At 45.8% G+C, this 13187-nt stretch overlaps 1 pseudogene; it reads right to left on the bottom strand.

Moving 5' to 3' along the window:
- Positions 467-7324, bottom strand: LOC134481166 (paired immunoglobulin-like type 2 receptor beta; annotated as a pseudogene).

Genomic DNA, 13187 nt, shown 5'->3' with positions numbered 1-13187 from the left:
CTCTAACTTCAAAGAGGTAGTGACCCACAGGTTGACAACCAGTATTCCAATTGTCAATCTTCCCATCACTACCTGTCAATAGTAGAGATGACAGGCATGTTTTGATCCCCAATTTCTTTTAGTACTTTCTTTTACCGATCATCTCAGTCTAGGGAACACACATACCAAACACTTGTCACCAGGGCATAAACCAATGTCTACTTGCTAGTTGGCCCATAATGTTCCCTTTGGCACATCAGAGATACAGTCTGCCTAAATGTATTCAACTGGAGCTAAAGCACCTATGTTGTTGAGAACGTTGTTTCTTTATGTCTTTGCTCTGGGTTTGTCTCTTGTTTTTCCCTCTTGAGCAATGAAAAAGGACCTGAGAAGTCACATTTGAGCAAGTGGATTAAGGCCCCTTCTCTGAGTACAGATGCCTGAGGCATGGACCTGACAAATGGACTCCTTGAAATGGCTGGGCAGACTACCATCATGGCAACATGTTGTGACAATCCTTCAGGAATGCTCAGAGGAACCATCATCCCTGCTCCCAAGGTCCCTGCACTCACGAGAGCTGCTGTGTTCAGTCTCAGGGGGTTAGGATGCAGTCACAACAGTAGATACCTCATAGCTGCTCCAGGAGGCTTCACTTTAGCCACATGAGTCTTGGTGACCTTTTCACGACCCCAAGTAGCTCTAGCTTGCCTCATGGGATTGGGAACAGTTTCCCCAATTACCCAGAAAACGCCCATGGATGATACTCATTTGAGCCTTGTGATTGGTGAACTGGAGCTGTATTTGTGCCACTTCAATTATGGCTTACTGTTGTTGGTAGATCTGTATTGAGCATGTCCATGAACTTCTTCTGTCATGAGATGCCTGGCTTCATTCCTCCTGGGTCACTCTGGATGGTTTTCTGTGTTCCCACAGGGTTTTATTAGAAGTTAATGTGCTATCAAATGTTAGGACAGATTGGACTTGCGACAAATGTCCTATTCCAGGAGAGAACCCAGAGTTCAGAATGCCGACATGGTAGGAAATGAGAATGTGAGTGCATACAGTTGAGCTTGTGAGGAAAGGAAGCCTTGGTCTGACACTTGATGTGTAGCATGTGGGGTGGGGGTCGGGCTTTGGATGAGATGTCTGCCTCATGAAAGTAAGGAAGAGGTGAACCTTGATTATCAGGCTGTTGGTTTCAATGCAGAGTATTTTCCTTATATCTATCCCAGTGACCCACATCCTAGACACAGTGTGCCACTCTCTACGTTGTGTTATGAGGGGGCTCAGGAGAGACATGGAGATGGATTGTGGGAAGTAAGGTATTTATTAAAAGTGTCAATAAGTCCATGATCAGAGAACGAAGAGCACAGTCAGGCTTTCAGGCCCAGAGACATACGATATGAAGTTGGTCCCAAGCAGAGGGTTTCAGAGACCATGTGGCAGAAGTGGGGGTTATCCAAGTATGGTGATCTTTCACAGCAGAATTTTGCAGCCATGAGCTCTGATTCCCAGAGAGAATCACATGGGAGGTTGTGGAATGCAGGGTGTGTGATCACCAATAACTACTTTGATATAAACTCACCTCCCTGGTGAGAGATCCTAACACTGGGAGGTCTCTTATTTGAGGAAGAAGGGATGATGTCTTATCTGGAGCCTGTGGATGACCATGAGAGGCAGGTGACTATTGTCCTGAGTCAGTTTTCTTTATAATCCATTTCTCTAACTGGAACTCACTGTTTTTGTTCATTAATATGTAATTTAAAATATTTCACATGAAATTATTTTAGAAAATGTTATGACCATGACTTATCACCTCGAGAAATCTCCCTAGTTTTTAAAGTCATGATCTTTCATAGGCCTGAAACTCACCAATTGTTCTAGACTAGGTGTTCAGCCATCCTGTGACTCTCCCTGTCTCTTGCTTGACCAGGGCAGGACTTGCAAATTCTAGCCTCATCCCTGGCTTATAATGTGTGAGCTCTGGATACATCAAACTCAGGCCCTCCTACCCATATCCCCTGCGTTTCTGACCAAATCATCTCTCTGGCTCACTTCCATTCTTCTCATAATAAACTTCCCAACAACCCCTCATCTGTCCTTTGAGATGACAGTCACTCACCTGGCTGGGGTTTAGGTGTTACTCTGCTGGCCTGTAGGAGAAGAAACAGTGTCAGTGTGTCAACCATGCTGGTTCTCAGTCCTGCATTTCCGCTGTTCTCTGAGTTCAGATAACATTAGGGGACCTGGACACCAAACAGCTCTGCAGCAGCCAGGCAGATACAGGTCTGACAATCACCAGGACCTGAGTCCAGTAGTCAGCAGACCTTTACAACACTGCAAATCAGAGCAATGACCTAGTGTACCAACCCACTTCTATTTCTTCCTCTTCTTTTTTCCCTCTTCTCTGACCTCTTGACACATCTCTGCTTTCTTAGCTCTGTTCACACCATATTTCCCTTTTGCCTTTCTGGAATCTGGCTCTCTAGTTCTTCCTTTGAGTGTAGGCTCCTGCACCCTGCAGACTCAATCTCATGGTTTGAATTCTGGTGAGTCTCTGTTGCCTCCGTGGCTGCTGCTTTTCCACCTCTCATTTCTTCTACTTACGGTAATCGAAGGCAGAGCCTGTCTGAAACTGTCCCATGCACATTTAAATGATCATTTGTAAACTTTCATTACACTTCAACATGTATGCATCTCCATCCTTATCCAATCTGCTCTGACCTCAGTCCACATGTAGGTATTGTGTTGTGTGTGCAAGGTCTTTGGAGCCCAGTCGCCTACAGTTTGCTGTGTAACCGTACATATCCTTGGACCCATGATTCTCCTGTCTGCATTTTCCGAGGGCTGAGATTATTGTGTCTCCCTCTGTGCCCCCTTTTTTATTTCTTAGACTACACACCAATTTTTGAAAACAAATCATTTATTATTACAAAAATGCTATTGGATTTTGAAAAAGAACTTCATTGTTTTTTCAGGTGAATGTGTGTGTGTGTGTGTGTGTGTGTGCGTGTGTGTGTGTGTGTGTGTGTGTGTGTGTGTGTGTGTGTGTGTGTTTTGCAGGGACTTAGTGTATAAAATTTTCCATTGTGCAAATATTCTTACATTTATAAGACTTCCATAATGTTTCTTTTTAAATTCACTTTGAACAGAGCATAACCACATGTGAATATTTGCAAATGTGAACACTCATGTGCTACTGGCGGACCACCTTGGGCATTGTCCTTTAGGAGCTGTCCTCTCTAGATTGTGAGTCAGGTCAGTCATTGTTCTCACACAGTAGGTAAGGTTGGCAGTGCAGGGAGCCACAGCGATCCTATTGTCTCCACCTGCCCAAGCATCTGACAACTCTTGTTGTGGCTCCTGGGATGATACTCATGTCCCTGTTTGTGGAGCAATCACTTCAACTGAGACACTTCAATGGGTGTTCCATACTTTTTTAGGGGGGTTAGGTTTCTAGTGTTCAACTCTTTTACTTGTTGTAGTGTTAGGTTCTCCATACACATTTCTTCTGTTTGTGGCTTTATTACACACCAGACTCTTAATTTCCATTTTAGTCACACATGCCCAACTAAAGAGGTGTCTCTTTTTATAGCTATCTCTGCCTTTAACATGTTGTCTGCTTGTGCTGGTCTACTCTCAGGTATGCGTCATCAGTTATAGCTCTTTCCAGTTAAGCAGTCAGCTCCTGTGTCTCCTGCATGCCTCTTTGAATTCCTTCAGAGCAGGCTCTGTGTTCATCTGCATTTGTTACTCTAATTTCCAGGTGGTCTGGAAGGACATCAGGATCCAGGAATGCAGTCCCTGGGGAGTTCCAGCACCTTTCTCTCCTTCTGTTCTCTTTACTGTGCACTGCCCTTCTCCATCTCCCACAGCTGAGAACACTCCCCGTGGGGAAGCTCAGGTGAAACTTGTCCTGGACCACTTACCTTTGCTTCCACCACAGGAAGATCATCCATCCGTAGAGGGGGATGATGACTACAACTTTGGCCACGACCATCCCAACCATGGCTCCCAGGTTCAGCAGTGAAGGATTCCTCTGGCCCCTTATGTCCTCCAGGCCAGCTGTGGGGTCTGCAGAGGTGATGATGGAGGGGGTCCTCATGGTAGTACTGAGAGCTGAGAGATGAGAAGTGAGCAGATCATCCCTGAATGAGGGAGGGATAGGTGAATGTCACATCTTGTCTTCTGTTGCATGTGGGATGGGGAAGAACTAGAATTTCTCACAGGGAAGGGAACACATGCTTAAGGCTGAGACTCAAGGAGAATAAGCACAAATACACAGTCCACAACTATCCTGGCTGTGTCCATATTTCCATTGGGACACAGATAAATAAGTTTGAGAAATACAATGATTTTTTTTACACTTATATATATGTAACATACAGATACACTTATTTCATACAGTGCTTGTTTCTTGGGCCACAGAGCCTGAGTTTGGTCCCTAAAAATACATTTCAAGCACCCGGTGAAGTGTGCCTGACCCTTGATCCTAGCCCAAGGGACAGTGGCATGCAGAGCTCTGAGAGTGGACAATTAGCCTGATCTGTGTGTCTAGTTCCACATCAAACACAGCCAAATGAGCTGTAATCCTAGTACTGAGGAGGTGGAGACAGAATTGTCTCTGTGGCTCATTCAGTGCCAACCTAGCCTCCATGGGAAACTTAAAGCCAGTGAGAGGGTCTTTCCCCCAAAATAAGGTAGCTGATACCTCAGGATCTCCTCTAGCTTCTACATACATAAACACATAAACATATAAACATAAACAGAAACACACACACATACACACACAGACCATGACTTTCAAGCACAGATACATACAGACTTTCACACACACACACGCACACACACACACACACAGAGAGAGAGAGAGAGAGAGAGAGAGAGAGAGAGAGAGAGAGAAACAGACACAGACACAGACACAGACACAGAGACCCAGAGAGATGGAAACTTACACACACAAACACACACACACACACAAACACACACACAAACACACACACAAACATACACACACAAATCTGCCTTTACAGACCCACCAGTTCATACACAGTGAATATACCAAAATGTTTATGTGTGTAGCTCAGTCCAGGGAAGAATACATTCCTTTGCTTCACACACATAACTAAGAATAATTTCCCAAACATTTACCTATTTTTGAATTCTAGACCTGTGGTTCTCGACCTGTGCATCGTTATTCCAACATGGATTGCATATCAGGTAATAGACATGTCAGGTGTTTAATTGTGATTCATAACAGTAGGATAATTAAAGTTATGAAGTAGCAATGATATACTTTTATGCATGTGGGTCCCCATAACATACAGAACTGTATAAAAGAGTTACAGCTTTAGGAAATTAGAGAATGACTGAGCTAGACACATATATGAAATGGCTCCTTTCTCTCTGATTGCAGGCAGCTGCTGACTCTACTACAGGTCAACATGTTAGCTGTAGCCTGCACAGGTAACTGTGCTGTGGGTGTCCTCTTATAGGTTGTCCTAAGTACAGTCAAGAGCCACCTCTGGATGTGGTGGCATATGCTCTAATGTCAAGACTCAGGAGGCAGAGGCAAGACAGATTGCTGTGAATTTAAGGCCAGATGGGTATATATCGTGAGTACTAGGACAGCCAGGACTACATGCTGAGACACCAACACAAAATAAATAGAAAAAGACAGAAAGAAAGAAGGAGAAAAAACAGGAAATAAAGAAGTATTCACATAAAAAGTGGGGTTTTGGGGAGCAACAGAGAAAGGTTGTAAGCAACAATGCACAACACACAGTTCCCAGGTTCTGCTGGTCCATATACAGGAACACACAGTCACTACACTGGGCTCAGGGATCCCAGTACAGGGGACTGCGTTTCCTTCTGCATCAGAGGGGCTGGAGGGATCAGAAGACAGAATGGCCACATAATGGAAATGGCGATATTTTCTTATTCACTTTCTAATGACTGAAGAGACTGGGGAGAGAAGAAAGATGTGTCCTGGGGAACTATGAGGTGAAATGAGGGACTGTGGTGACATGTGGCAGTTAAAGTTAGACCAGAGGACACCAGAACATCCATGGTCCCTACTATAAGTTCTGAACTGAAGTTGGAGCTGTATGTAGATGCTGCATACAGGGACCAATTGGAGCCCTGCCACAGGACAAGAGAGTCAGCTACACCCTGGAGAAGCTCATTCACCTTGAGGTCATGGGTCAAAGTGGGCAGGACTGTAGTTAGATTTGGAACAGTAAGGGTGTGAGCAATGGTATGCTGAACCTTAGAGTTAGGTCTGGTTCTGTCTGAGCAGAGGCTGACAGATACAGGAGGCTGCAAAGACTTGTCACAACTACAAAGAAAAGATTTTTTTTGCAGATATTTGAACAGATCCAAGGGAACGTAATATGAAAGGAAGATCAGAGTTGTGAAGCCTGAGGTGACAGTAGGGAACAAGGAAGCCATGTGCCATGGTTGCTCACCATGTGTAATATTGAGTTTTGTCCCAGGAATAGACTACCAACACTTCATGCCTTCTGTTGTTTGCAGACAAACTTGGCTGAAGTATATGGCCTGGTCATTCTCCTTCAAGTTCAGGATTCTGAGGACTCCGGATGTCTGACCCTGTGTCCAGTTTAGGATGAGCCGGTCCTTGAAGTGCTTATGAATGAAAGATAGAGTGGACTGGTAGATGAATTCCCCATGGACTTCCTTCCATCTCCAGGCTATGCTCATCTGCGGATCCTTGGCCAACTTCCAGGGGAAGTAGAAGGAGAAGGGGATCTCAATGGAGCCACCCTGGACTCCAGAGAGGACAGCTGGTGGGTTCATCCCAAAGTAATTTTTTCTTGTGTATCCTCCTGAGTTCCCTGGGAAGGACAGGGAGAATCTGAAGCCACTGCAGGGATTTAAAGGATAACCCTGAGCATCCTGTGCCTTCATGTGAAGGGAGGTGTGGGACACAGGGCAGGACTGTCCCTATGGCTGGGGGGACAGAGAAAAGAGGGAAGGGTTGGGTTGGGCTTACTCTGAGTGTTGAATTCTTAGGTCAGAGAGACCTGGCTGGCTCCTCTACCAGACACTGTTCACAAGACACCCACTTTTCCCAGCCATGCTGTTCCCACCTCTGGTTCAGTCCCTGCTAGAGAGGTCCCCACCACTCACCAGTGTGCAGACATGTTGCTGACAGCAAAAGAAGGAGAATGTGAGCCATGACCAGATTCTGTCCAGGAAGGAAGAGCAGCAGGGCCGTCAGGAAGGCTCAATGCACTGTCTAGGGGCACTGGGCTGCTCAGGAGTCCAGAGAGAATCAGAGTAAAGCAACACCCATGCTCAGACCTTCTCAAGTGGAGGACTGAGTTGGGCAGGTCCTCTCCATCTCCACCTCCTTGTGGCCAGCAACTTCCTTTATTGATATGGCTTCTTCTTTTCACATGTTGCAGAAGATCCACTCTTGTTGTTACTGACAACATAACAGGGCTCTTGGGCCCCCATTTTTGGCTGGGAGAAACATCCTAGTCCTTGGCATGGTTGGTTCTCCTCTCTTCCACCTTGACTGTCTGCCTTACTCTACTCCATTTCCTAAGTGGGTTGTTAATCACTCTGCCCCTTTTCTCTATATTTCCTCTATTCCTTCCCTCCCCCTCCTCAATCTCTTCTGTATTATGTCTCCCACCATGATGGTTACTGTGTCTCTCTAATAATCTCACATAATGAAGTGGTCAGTCTCTTAACCACTTCAGACATAATGAAGAAGGCGGTGATGAGAAAACACTTTCAGTCCCCCTAGCACAATCACCTCCCCTTACCATTCTCCTCCTTCCTCCTCCCTGCACCCCAGCTGTGCTTTCACATTTTTGTGTCTTTTAGGTGCCACTCACAGTGCCCAGGCAGAACCAAGTCCTGGTTGACTCTCTTTTGACTTGGCCTGCTCCCTGTGGTCGAGTCTCCAACTTCCCTGGGCAAGAGGACAATGACTCTAAATCTAATCAAGTTTTTAAAGAACCCTTTCTACCAGCATCCTATTCCTCTCTCTCTCCACCAACATAACAGTCACTCATAACAGGATAGCAAGGATCACAGAAGCCATGGCAGAAGTCACATGACTATCACATGGCTGATTGACTGGATGTTAGTCACATTGAGTTATTATAGTCTTCCTTTCCTCACAGAGACTTCCATCAGCTGGCTCAGTGCAGCCTCTGAAGAGGCTCTTTTCATAAAGCTCTTGAGTGACTCTCTCTTATTACAGTTACTTTCTTTAGAAAGTTATTCCAGAAATTTCTTTGGAATAAGTGGGCAAAGAAGGCTCAGAGAAGCCATGTGTCTGTCACTCAAGACATAAGGCCTGAGATATGTCTGACAGTGGACACAGCTGGCCTGTGACTTGGGTGAAGACATGAGAGGTGGGAGCAGAGGCTGTGGGGGCCTCAGCGCTTGTTCTATGTAGGTTCATCCTACCCTTCCCCAGGACACAGTGACATCAGCTCCCCGAAGGGCAGGAAGACATGATTGTATCAGAGGAAGTGACATTATTATCTCTGAGTAGCATGGGCAGAGGCATCACCCCATTTCCTTACTTTCCTGGCATTGGCTGCCTTGTCCACCATTTCCCTGAAGCTGGCTATGTAGCCTGCCCTCTCTCATGCCTGCTTCTCTGTCCTACTTGTGTTCCTGTGCTCCTCAGATACATTGTCCTGAGCCAGAAACAATCTCTCATGGCCTCCCTGCCAGCTGCACATATCCATAGTACCCTTGGAGACACTGAGGCACAGAACCTTTGGGATGAGTTGGCCATACATGGAAGGTCTAGGGCTATGGTCCTTGTCAGAAAGAGCTGTGTGTGTGTGTGTGTGTGTGTGTGTGTGTATGTGCAAGTTTTATCTCAAGTAGCCCAAGCTGTCCTTGAGCTTTTTATGTATCTAAAGATGACCATGAAGGACTACAGATCCACCTACCTTGACTTCCCATTAGCAGGGATTACAGGTGAGCACCATCATGTCCCTTTATCTCCTGTAGGACATAAAATGTTTGCTTCTGTGCATGCCAGGCCAGCTCTACCGCATGAACCACATTCTTAGCTGCAGTGAGGTCTGTGAGGATGCCCTCCTGGTCCTGAGTCCTCACCTCTAGATTTCATCTGCCTTTCCTTTACTCTCTGGGGCCTCTGGGCAAACATGATTGCTAACTCATTGAAGAAGGGGGTGGACATGACGAGGCTCTCATATGCCATGTGCTAAGCCTCAGTATTTTTACACAACAGGCCCTGGTGAGTTCTACAGGATCCCAGCTGCCCCTTGTGCACTGCTCCACTGCTGTCACCTGCTGGCTCCTTAATCCTGAGTCATGGGTCTGTCCTAGTTTCATGTTTTGGACTCAATTGAATTTCTATGTGAACCCTGCTATGGGAAGAGACAAATGCATCTCTCTGAGTTTGAAGCCAGTCTGGTCTATGTATCCAGTTTCAGAGCAGCAACACTACATAGTAAAAATTTGTCTCAAAAAAAAAACCCTAAACCAAACTAAACAAACAAAAACCAAGAAAACCAAAACCCAAACCAACCAAAAGCCAGGAAAACCAAACCAAACCACCACCACCACCACCACCACCACCACCACCACCACCACCACCACCACCACCACCACCAACAACAACAACAAAATCCCACATATCAAAATGCCAAGAAACCAAGCACAGAAACCAAAGGTTGATAGTCCAATAGGGTAGTGTCCCTAATCATAATGTCCGAGGGTGTCCTCTGGATTCTATATAACTGAACACACACTTACTTATATATGCACACACACACACACATATGCACTCACACACTCATAGAAACATACACTCACACTTTCTTTCTTTCTTTCTTTCTTTCTTTCTTTCTTTCTTTCTCTCTCTCTCTCTCTCTCTCTCTCTCTCACACACACACACACACACACACACAGACACACAGGGAGACAGAGACAGAGATCATTCAATGCACCTTTGACAGCTAATCAGTTTCCACAACTTTCCCCAGTCGTCATCATGAACATACATGGCCTCCTTCAGACCAGCCTCAGTGACTTTTGAGAGTCCACTTTCTGACAAGTCCATAGTACTAAGAGTATCTGATTTTATGTCCAAATTGATTATTCCATGATAGTGATGAGACAGAACAGGCTCAAGGCTTCCTATTCCTCTCTGACCACTCCCATTGGAGAAACATCTCTCAGATAACACATACTGCAGGCTCTGTGGGCCCTGACCCAACAGATAACCTCAGATGAAAAGTAGGATGGTGTCCTACTTTTCTCCTCTCCATTTGTATCACACCACCTACCTACACACTTCTTGATTTCTCTTCCCAAGTGACAACACACAGACCTCAAGGAAACTCAAAGTACCCTACTCAGACTGTGGGCTGAGTAGAATGGAGAAGCTAGAGAGGGTGGAGGAAGGATGATGGCTGAAGGTGCAGACAGGAAGCTCAGGCTGCAGCTGAAGCTTTACAATAGCACAGCTGCATGCTGCCATCTGACCTCATGTTTCTCCCTAGGATGACATCATCATCTTCATCTTCCTCATCTGCTGCCCAGCCTCAGCATGAGCACCCCCTGTCACTCTTTCCAAGGGAGTCACCAGGAAGTGGGTCTACACTATGTCCTAAAGGCCAAGTGAGTGGGATTGGGGGACCAGCCCAGTCTCCTCCGGTAAGACATCTGCCAACTTCTGCCGATAGCCAAGGACAGAGGCATTTATTAATGAATCATTGTATTTGTGGTCACAGAAACAGAGAGACTTTCACTTCTTGCTGTGTTAGTGTTAGGTATGTAGCTTAAAAGCAAAATAACAATAAGCAACCCCCCAAAGAAACTGAAAACTACTAATAAACCAGGCATGGTAGTGGAACATTTCATCCCATTTTGGAAGATGCAGCAGCTGTCCTGTCTCTCAATTTGAGGCCTGCCTTGGTGGACATAGCAAGGTCCAGCACAGTCAGATCTATAAAGCAGAAAGACCCCTTTCTCAAAAACAAAAGAAAACAAGAACAAACAAATAACATACTCTAAAGTATTATAGTCACAATTTTTATGTAAATCTGGAGAGAAAACTGGTATCATCTTCAAGTTCTCCATCCTCAACAGAAAGGGAACCAACAGATGACCTTTCTCCATGACCCCTCTGTATTGTTTGGAGTTTGGGTTGGCTTTGCTGTTGGTTTCAAGACAAAGTCTCCTGTAACTGAGGGGGCCTCAAACTCAAGAGGTACTGAGAATAGCTTCCGTTTCAGGGGTTCTCAAGTTTCATAACGCTGGGTTCTCATAAGCGTCATAATTTCCTCGTTTTGGGGAAAGTGTTATAAAATAAAAGTGTTTCGTTGCTATTTCATGACTGTGGCTTTGTGATGGTTATGATCTTAATATAAACACCTGCTATGCAGGATATCTGTTATGCAACCCTTGTGAAAACTTCTTTCTAATCTCAAGGAGGTGATGACTCACAGGTTGAGAACCAGTGCTCCAACTGATTTATCAGCTTGAGGAATCCCTGTTGTTTTTAAAGACGTGATCTTTCATTGGCCTGATACTCATCAATTAGGCTAGATTACACGGACCACCAATTGATGACCCTGTTTCCTGTCTCTTTCTTGGACTGGGTTGCAATTGCAAATTTCTGGCACATCCCTGGGTTGTAACGTGTAGTCTCGGGATCAAACTCAGGTCCTCCTACCCATGTCCCATGCTTTTCTGACTGAATCCTCTCTCTGGCTCCCTTGCATGTCTGTCATAATAAGCTTCCCCACATTCCCTCAGTGTCCCTTGAGATCACATGTGCTCACCCGGCTGGGGATTAGTCTTTACTCTGCTAGCTTGTAAGAGAAGAAACTGTGTCAGTCTGTCAGCCATGCTGGTTCTCAGTCCTGCCTCTCAGCTGATCTCTGTGTTCATACAACCGGAGGGGACCAGGGCAGCAAACAGCTCTGCTGCAGCCAGGCAGGGACAGGACTAAGAGTCACCAGGACCTGAGGGTTGTGGTCAGTTGGTCTGTACAACACAGCAAGTCAGAGCAATGCCTACTAGTGTACTGACTCATTTCCCTTCCTTCCCCCTTCCCTTCCTTCCCCCTGCTCTAACCTCTTGACACATCTCTGCTTTCTCTTGAAAGACCCCCTTCCGGAAAGGAAATTGTACAAGCCTAAGGCCCATAACTATAGAAGTAAAAAGTAAGTTTTTAGATACACAGACTCAGAATTAAAACAAGCCTGGGAAAGTCCCAATCTGTCCAAGCTTTGTGGGACAAGCTGACCCATCATTTAGACAAAACAGACCATAAAAAGAAAACAAAATGCAGAAACCAGTTTAAATTATTGGTATTGCTTCATGGGCCACCTGGCAAGAGAAGATAAGCCCCTGACTTCCCGGACACCCTGACCAGCATGAACTCTTTTGCCAACTCATTGTTATGATTATAGCCAAATTAGGTAACAAACACTTATGCCTCATTTAATCCACCAATCAAGTCTCTGTAACCATGCATTTGCTTCTGTAAGCTTGCTTCTGCTCTTCAGAATCCTATAAAAACCCGTCCCTAGCTATGCTAGGCGCGCCAGTCTTCCGAATTGACTGAGACGCCTACAGATACCTGTGTATCCTGATCAATAAACCCTCTTACAAATTACAGTCTGTGGACTCGGATTGGTCATTGGGCTTGAAGATCTCCCTCCTGAGCGAAGATTCTCTCTGAGGGTCTTTCATTTGGGGGCTCGTCCGGGATGGGAGATCCTCTGCCCAGAGACTGCCGACCACCCACCGGGAGGTAAGCTGGCCTGCGTTTGTCTTGTTTGTCTTGCTTTGTGCCTTGTTCTGTAAATGCTCAGTTAGTTGGCTTAGATCTAGGCCGTTTGTATTTGTGCGGACCAGAGAAGGAGCTGACGAGCTCGGACTTCTCACCCGCAGCCCTGGAAGACGTTCCAAGGGTAGTTGGAGCCCGTTTTTTCGGGGCTCAGCCCGTATCGGAAGGATACGTGGTTTTGGTTGGGGGAGAGGGATCCGGACCCTCGGTGCACCCATCTGACTTCTTACTTTCGGTTTTGCGCCAAAGCCGAGCGGCGCGTTTGTCTGTTGCTTGTTTGACTGTTGGGCTTGTTTGTCTTTTTTGTGCCTTAATTTTCTTTGAAACTAATATGGGGCAGTCTCTAACAACACCTTTGAGTCTTACTCTTGACCATTAGAAGGACGTC

This window comes from Rattus norvegicus, chromosome 12 (genome assembly GCF_036323735.1).
Source record: "Rattus norvegicus strain BN/NHsdMcwi chromosome 12, GRCr8, whole genome shotgun sequence".
Classification (NCBI taxonomy): Eukaryota; Metazoa; Chordata; class Mammalia; order Rodentia; family Muridae; genus Rattus; species Rattus norvegicus.
This window is presented reverse-complemented; position numbering and strand designations above follow the sequence as displayed.